The following is a 9,164-nucleotide window of genomic DNA, read 5'->3' as shown; positions in this document are numbered from 1 at the left end:
AACCAATTCAAAAACTTCTTTCTTATTGGAAACTAATCATTCACCCTGTAGCACTCCTGGCAGCTAATAATATTAATACCACATTCACTGCCTGAGTTTTGGGAACAGTCCAACACTCACTGCAAAATATGGATCACAAGCAGAGGTAGGCCAACCCTGAGCAGCATACATATTCATGGTTTCCTATTTCTAGGTGATCTGTTTTCCTGGTATGTATCAGGACTTTACAAGAGTAAAATCTTCCCCAGAAGATCTGGCATACTAAAGAGAACAAATAACTTTTTCCAACAGTTTTCCAAGCTGTGTGTTCTACCTATAACTACAAACACTCCACGAGGTCTGGAGCAGCCAAGTAACAAAGTGAATGGTCTGACATTAGCCATTGAAGTTAATGGGATGACAAACGCTCTTGAAGTCAGTTGCACATTTGCATATTTAACACGCTGTCCATCAGTATAAGTAATACAGAGAACTGGTGTCAGCAGCCACAGGCAGATCACTAAATCTTTACGCGGTAGAAGCCTTCACTCCCCCTGCACCACCCTGAAAACGGGCGACCTGGGAAAACACAACCCAGTCTTCCCAGAACAGCTGCAACTAACCTGACTGGTTGCACATAAAGATTCAAAGCCTTGGTCCCACCAAGGAATATTTCTGACTAGCAGGGAAGAAATGAACTGACGCTAGGAAAGGCTCCTGGCTCTTTCCTTCATCCCCACAGACACGGGCATGGCTGTGGGAGCAACAAGACTTCCATGGATGGTCTTCCAGGATGAAGCCTAGCATAAGGTGAGGAAACTTGCATCCAGACACGCTTTCCCTCATGTGAGCCAGCACAGTTTGCAAGATGAGTCACCTTGCAGCTAAGCAGCCAGGTACCCTAGAGGCCAACGACGGTAACTCACGTAGCAACTGGGCCTGCACTGGCACGTCACACAACCCTCTCCGGTGGGCCAAGATAAATTACAGTTCCCCAGAGACCGAGCACAAAGCTGCAGAGCTGCCAGCCTCTCTGCTCTGACAGATGTGCCATGATGGAGACCAGCCATCAGCCACTCAAATGCTCGGGCATGGGAAGATAAACTCTTCTTGCTTGTGTTACTCAAAATCTGTTTGCTTTCCTTCACAGAGATGGTAGGTATTCAATCCCAAGAGCCACTCACCTTCTGTAGCTGCAAGGAGTTTATCAGACTTGTCAAGCTCTGTCAGGTTGTATTTCATTCTTTACGGCGAGTTTCGAAGTTTGGGCTAGACATCACCCATCATACTTCTGCCAGTCAAAGTCTGGCTGCTTTAGAAACACCCTGGTGTGAAAAACACTCCACTTGGCAGCACTTATCTAACAGTATACAGCATTTACTGCATGAAGGAGTGCAGATGCTGGGAAAGGACGGTGTTATGCTACATTAGAGCAAAAAATCAAAATGAAGCAAACTGCTTTGCTGCTTAATTTAGGGCCTAATTCTACAGAATTAGCTTTGAGAACAAGCAGAACAAGCTTTGAAAAGATAACAAGCACAATATTGCTAATGCTCAAGACTTCATCACAATCCTGATTGTACTTGGCCACGGTGAGTCCCTAAGGCTCATGATTATCAACAATCAGTTCAGTATTCAGTTAAAAGCTTGAAAACATCAACTTCAGAAGCCCCAAATTCTGATTAGCTAGAACTGTCTGAACTTCAGCCTCTAGCTTAGAAACCAGTCTCATGATTCCCTGGAACTCGGAATCCGAGTTACAGCTAACTAAAGAAACAGTTTCAAGTTGAACAAATTCATTGGTGGTTTCAGATCAAATTAAGCAAATACTTTCTCCCTGGGCAAAAACAGTAATTTCCATTAAAATGTCAACTCATTTCAACTTTCATTTCAGCTTGACCATTTTCCTTCATAGGAAAAAATTTATACTTAGGTAAAGCAAAGGACAAACAAAGCTTTTTGCATCTACTCTGGAATAACTTTTTCTTGATATTGTCAGCCACTGAGTGAGAGAGAAGTAATTCTTACTCACACTACTCTACTGCTGAATGCAAATGCTTAAGTCAGACAATACACCGTGTTTTCTTCTTCTTTCCCAGCCTAGGGAAAGCTAATCAGATATATACACCCAGCTATTAAGCAGTAGTTTCACAGCTTAACATTTACAAAGAATCATTCAGTCTTTTCAGTTCCTGGCTCAAAAATAAAAATAAAAAAAACACAACATGGGGCATTCTCATCATCTAAGTCATTCCCTGACCCTGACCATCTTTTCCATTCCCTGACGTGATCAAAGCCTGAAGAGTCCTCTGTTTGATGAGAATACTGTTTTTAGAGGTTTTTCTTACAGAAGAGAAAGAGGATCTTACTTTGGAAGGGCAGGTAGCTCAGAGTCACACTCATCCTGGGAAGTCTGAAAAGCACATCCCAAAAAGTCATTAATAGCTTTTGAACACGTATCAGAGAAGCTTCACCACATACATCCAACACACATTACATGTAGCATCACACAGAACAGCATTTCTAGCCGAAAAGGTGCCACAGAGACTGCTGGAAGAAAGGCGGAAAGGCCAAAAGCCTGTTTTGTCACTCTCTATAAAATGCTGCATTGGAGATGTGGCCTAAGAAGACACGTATCTATGCAGGATTAAACTAAATTCCATTCAGTTAAGGTCTCAATTCCATTTTGTTGAAGTAATACCTGTGTGCCTTTCAGTGGTGTATGAAACACTGGAAATATCAATGCCAACAGCCAAAGTAATGCCACAGAAACCATGCTGACTTACACCAGCTGAGAAGTTGGCCAACAGACAGAAAATCAATGTGACAAAGCAGATGCAAGGCATACCTCTTCTCTATTACCACATCAAGTTCTCATTTAGGATGAAAAATACTTCAGCTCAGGACCCAGGTTTACACTGTGCCACAAACTACAACACCCCTTGCTTTCCAGCGAAAAGAATTTCAGAGTTATTTAGTTCACTGACATCACTGTTACTTTTTACAGTTGGGGCAGTGTTGTCCTAACTTTTGCTTACATGACTTCATTTGTCAAGTGCCTTCATTCTAACGATTACTCCTTTAAAAATCAAACACACGCTCTTTTTTATGTTTCAAGTTTTGCCAAAAAAAAACCCAGCACCTATTGGGAAAATCATTTTCTGAACTTTAAACCACTCCTTCGTACAGTGTTCTGTATTTTTTTAAGCAGTGGAACTTGTGCTGGTTTCTTTCGCACTGAGTTTGCAGAACACCTGTCAGGGTGAGGTCCTTGCCAATATACAGGGTTCCTAAGTGCTATGACAGTTATAAAAAAACGTAGGTATCAATAGTTGATACTATTCTTATTACTAACACCCACGATCCTTGGTGTGAGCTCTCATCTCCTAGAGCAGCTGCTTCTAGAAAAGAGAGAGCTAAGAGAACAAGTGCCAGCAGGTGGCACCCCAGAATATGTAGCAGGGAGCAGCAAGGCTTGCAGGACCAAGCAAGCCCTTTCAAATCAGCTGTGCCACCAGCTTCAAGTTTGTTTTGGATTGGAAGACTGTCTCCCCTTTCTCACTCCCAAAGAGCAGAGATAAATGCTTCCAGCCCCACTTTTGAGCACCATAACCATGCTGGATAAGAAGAATCATGTCCGAAAGCACAGGGCATAGCACACCCAAAGTGCTGAGCTCATGGCTGGCTCCATTAAGGGGAGAGCACCCTTTGGGCAGGCTGAGATGCTTTCCCATGTTGTGTATGGAGAACTGGCAGCCTTTTTCTGCATCCTACTGCTCTCCTGAACTCCTTCAAACAAAGAGCAAGCTGGGATATAGCTGAAATAACACTGCCTTTTATTGCTTTAAAACAGCAACAACAAACAACACACCCTAATGATTAAGAAACCATTTTCCCTTCTGCTTATTTTTAGCTTCCCCTACACATACAAAACATCCAGCTTTGCCTGCTCAGCTATGAAGCATCTCTACAGATGGTTCCTCGAGGCATAGCGTCGATTCCCACCCTCCTCGGAGCCCTCTGCCTCACCCCATCGCTCACACTCCTCCCGCAGCAAATTCAGTCAAACTGACACTTCTTCCAATTAAATGCTGACTGGCAGGAAAGCCTCTGTCTAGTATTCTTGTCAGCCAGAAGAAATAAATCCAACTCAAAGAGCTGTGGCTCACCCAGCCTTTGAGAATCTCATCTAACCGCAAGAGCAATTGTTTTGTTTTGCTCCTGGTTGAAAAGCTCCCCATCAGTCTGTCTCAAAAACAAGGCCCTTTAAAACACCATGCCACGTAGGGGGGGGATAGAAGGACAGGGTACCTTTTAACCTAGGAAGACTGTGCTTTTCTTTTATAAATAGAAATTTTAAAGCTAGTTGTTTTGTCCAACTCTAGGTATCAAACATAGTGGTTAATTTTAGAGATGTAATAAAATGACTCAGTTGACAAAGATTCAATTTCTACACCGTCCTCCCCTGAAAAAGTTTAGAGTCAAAACATTAAAGGTCATACAACTGGGTGGGAAAAAAAGGCCACATTTTTATCGGAAGTCCTTATGAATTATCTAAAAACTATACAAATACTGAAATACTATTCATCCCTCGTGCAAAAAAGCAGACATTTTTACCACTTAAACTTTCCTTAAAGGTAAACCTGTACCATGGGATCCTTCTGCTTATGTGGAAGTAGCGAAGTCTGTCAGAAAGTAATTATCTTTCCTGTCCTGTATTTGTCAGTGGATCTCTGGCATCTTCCCCAACAAACTGACCCCAAATATAAACTGACACAAAATTGGAAAAGTTTAAGATCATCTCTGTGGGTATGAGTAACGCACAAGCCAGACAAAACCAGGCAAAGCAATGTGTCCTTCTGGCAGAAGAGCACCCACAATCAATGCCACACGATATTCACTGTGTTTCTGGAAATTTATACATATCTAGAATTCACAACTCATCCCTAGCAAGCAATAACACATACCATTTTTCTGGTTGGTCACCAACATTATCCAGCCAAAGAAGCATGATTCAGCTCAAGGTCCATGTATCATACACACACCATACAGTCTGCAAATATCTTTTACTACACTAGAATGGACTGATGACATAGAAAGAGGAATAGGGCAACTGTTCTTGCTTACTCTGCCTTCCTAGCAGCTATCCCAGTGTGGATTTGCTTCATAAAATATTAATCTGTAGAAAAGTAAGTCATGAAGCATAACTGTAACCCATACCAATTTTAAACACGGAGCAGCAATGAAGCGTTTAACTGTCTAGTGATTATCATGAGATATCAGAAGTACTTCCAAGTTAGCAAGCAATGCAGTTGTCGCTGTAAGAACTCACTTGATCTCCATTTCCATGGCTCTCCCCAAGCAGATGGGTGTTCCACTTGACATTCCACCTACCTGATGGGGAAGCAGAACTCAGGGGTGCCCAAGCTTCCCTATCCTCTCTGTTCAACACAACAAACTGCACTCTCTAATGAGCAACCTCTCTCAATGGAGGAGACTGCAATTAATGCGGACTCTTGGGAGCTTTCATGTTCCCAAGCAGCAAAACATAGGCAAGTGGTGGTAAGCGGGTTCAGAAAGGCACACAAAATTCCCTGGTGCTGACTACAGTAATAGAGATAAAAACAGCCAATCTTTTTGAAAGCTTTGAATTTAAATTAAGAAGAAAATATCGTATACTTAATGGAGCTGAGGGACCAAAGAGAGAAGAAATATTAGAACAAAAGCTTCTTGCTTTAAAGAATATCATTCTATCCACCTATATTCTTTTTTTAGCTTTACTTTCACGAACAAGCTCAGATTTTGCAAGTAGACTTTCAAGACTCCTCAAAAATCAGAGTACAGGTGTAAAACACAGATGCTTAACTGGGAGTAGTACAGCTGTAATGGGATTAAGCTGAAGACCTTTAAAAAAAAAAATTACATTTTTTCATTCCTTTATGTCTGATTGCATAAACTCTCTAAAGAATGCAGTAAAGGTCACCAAAATGCACAGGCCTTTCTTGATAGAAAAATGCCGCTGTGTATTTTTTAAAATCACACAAAAGAAGTGAGCACTAAGTGCCAGAAACTGAGACCTTTAAAATTCCAACTCAGTATGATATTCTGATTTAAAATTGTGCATGTATAGGTTACAGCCACCTCTGTATCTCCCTTCATTTAAAAAAAAAAAAAGCAACAGTTTTATAATCGTATTAAAGGACAAAGTTGTAGATTCTTATCAGTTCATTAAATTGCCAGTGCATGATCTTTAACTTTTTTGTCCCTGTTTCATAACCACTCATTAACATAAAAAGAATTTATCCAATGGGCCAGAGTGAATTTCAGCCAGTAGAGGAGAGGGCAGCAGTGGAAGGTAACCCAAGCACTGGGAGAGATGAGTCAGGTTCCTCAAAACATGGAGTGAGTTCTTTTGTTTGCTTTGTTAAAGAGGGGGAGTCCTGTCTTCAAACCCTTCTCTACAGTAATGATGGCTATATTCTAAGAAACCTGAGATTCTGAGAGAAACCCTTGATTATCGACACATAGGCTTTAAGGAAAAAGCAACAACACACCTATCTTAAAGATTTCATCTATTTGAGCTACAAGTGGGATTCTCCAAGGGCTACAACAGTAATATTCCTGTGGTCATGGGGATCTGTTTCCATTGCCCTTCACCACTCATTTTTGGGTCATGCTGGCTCCAAACAACCGGACATAAAGATGAAAGTAACGTCACAAAAAAGTACCCTTCCTTTAAATAACTCCTCCTTATCAATATGAGATCATCAGCAGCAGCCCTCTATCCACTCTTTCATGGACCAAGGATGTGGCTGCATCAGAAAAGATGCAGACTCTAAATCAAGACCCCAAAGTGGAACTTGGTGTGAGGATATTTCCCTAAACTATCTCTGAAGATGGGCACTATTTCCTCTTAAAATGAACATTTCCTTATACAAAATGCTTTTCACTGGATTATTTTGCCCATTAACAAGCATATTCAGCAACACCAGTATGATTTATGTATTTTATATATATAAATTTATTATTATTTTCATACGACTTAAATAATCACATGGATTTTGCAGGAAGTTAAACAGTTTCCTTAAAGCCTCATTTCTTTCAAGTCTGAGTCCAGTCCTGGCAGCTTTTCTTTGTGGCCGTCACCCCTACATACAAAGCAGCTGTACTGCACTGGGCTAAGCCTCTTTCACAGTAATTGCTCTCAAGAGGAGACTTGGGCTAGACTTTTACCACAGATCCTCCCAGTAGAGAACCGGTCATCCCACTAGCAGTCCCACTTGCAGCAAACGCAGTGTATGTAACAGGCTCTGTTAGAGAAGAATGCTTCACTCTTCCCAAACTTTAGAGAACAAAGAGGGAGGCTAAATCTCGAACTATTCAGCAAAAACTTTCAAAAAAGGCAACTACTGGATTTTTAAAATGACCTCAAAATCATCCTGACATGTCCTAGATTTTCTGATCAACCTCTATTCCCTTTCAACTTCTACTACTTGTGTTTTTTTTGTGGGAGCAGCACAAACAGAGAGAGGCAGTTTCCAAGGGGTTTTAAGCTGAAAGACAGCAGACACTGAGAGAATGAAGAGATGGAGTTGCTGTATACCTCAAGACCTTCAAAAGGGTCATTCTTCTGAAGGGGAGTTGCTAATTAGCCAACTGCAACAGTACTAAGTGTCCTTGTAAAAATAACTGACTACTTATTAAAAGCAAATTTGGGAGCAATACTACTTGAGTAATTTCTTAGCAAGTGGCTATTACAGACCAGGTTTTATCTTCTAGACATGTTTAAACTTCATACACTGCCTACTCTAATAGACTGACTATGTATCAGTAGGCCACAATTACGACAACCACAGTATTTCTGTTGATTTCTATTTTGGCAAGGTAATCTACCTTGTTCAAAGTAAAAATCGGAAACCTAATTTGAGCACATTCCCTTTGCCAGTCTCATTCTGTTTAATATGTTGAAATGTTTATGCTAGACCAGGAAGAGGAGTCTTTTCAGGCAAATCAAACCACCATCTCCTACTCACTCTACTCTGACCTTAAAAGAAATGCTGGTATCCTACTATCACGATTATTACTGCAAAAAATGATATTTTACTCTTGAAAATTAAGACAAAGTTTTGATTTAAAATTAGTCAAAAGTGAGTTTTATGGGAAATGTGGATTTTCAAATGAATGCTTTAATGAAGTGAATAGCTATGTTACCTGTACTACGAAAGTGTTGCCTTTCTACTAAATAATGGAAATTTGGCATGTTGTTTTCAGATCTGTCAAACGCTGCCCATACCAACACAGGGTCTTTACAAATGGGATGACTCATGATTCCAATCACCCCAACAAATTGGATTTCCTAGCTAGATTTTATCTCCAGCAACCACAATGAGCAACTCAGCGTGAAAAGAAGAGATGCAAGTCAGCCACAAAGCCAAGCCCAGAGGGAAGGAATGGGAAAACAAAGCATGCCAATTAGTTCCCATGGGAAATGGTGCTAACATTCCCAAACCTGAGTGTATCGTCTGATTTTTCAGTTAAGGGTGATTTGTCTTCCCATCCATAAATTGAAACAATGAACTTTCTGACCAAACTAGGATGCTGTAATGATTTCCGAAAGGCAATGCAGAGTGAATCTTCAAACTAGCTGTAAAACTAACTGAAGAGGCAAACAGCTTCACCTTGTTGCTGCTCAGAAGCTAAGGAGGCTTTTTCTTCTGCTCAAGGAATGTTCTTAAGAATTAGAAGGACTCATAGATTCTGGATGCTGCCAACAACCCATCTCGACGCTAAAATCTCATCATGGAATTAGAATATTAATGGGTCAGGGCTTAAGAACGGGCTAGTAAGGCCAAAACACAGTATCTCATTAAACATGGAGAGAAGTAGTCCCTTTCATCATCTCCAGATCCCACTGCAATTTACTACAATGAAAGAAAGGTTCTGAGAATTACGTACAAGCAAACTAGCTTCATAAACCCCATTATTTCCAAATAGCTAAATAATCTAGAGTATCAATACTGATGACTACCTGCTCTCTTCAATGGTCACTTTTCCTCTCCTTACTCAGGAAAAAAAAATGTGCTGAGCTTCAATACAGCTGAAGGAGCAATCTGTGCGTACCATGGGATTGCCACAAGACTGGCTCACCCACATAAGGGGCTGGTTCCTAAACTACAGCAATCTCT

Source organism: Numida meleagris, chromosome 2 (genome assembly GCF_002078875.1).
Source record: "Numida meleagris isolate 19003 breed g44 Domestic line chromosome 2, NumMel1.0, whole genome shotgun sequence".
Lineage (NCBI taxonomy): Eukaryota > Metazoa > Chordata > Aves > Galliformes > Numididae > Numida > Numida meleagris.
The sequence above is the reverse complement of the archived record's forward strand: the minus strand, read 5'-3'. Positions refer to the sequence as shown.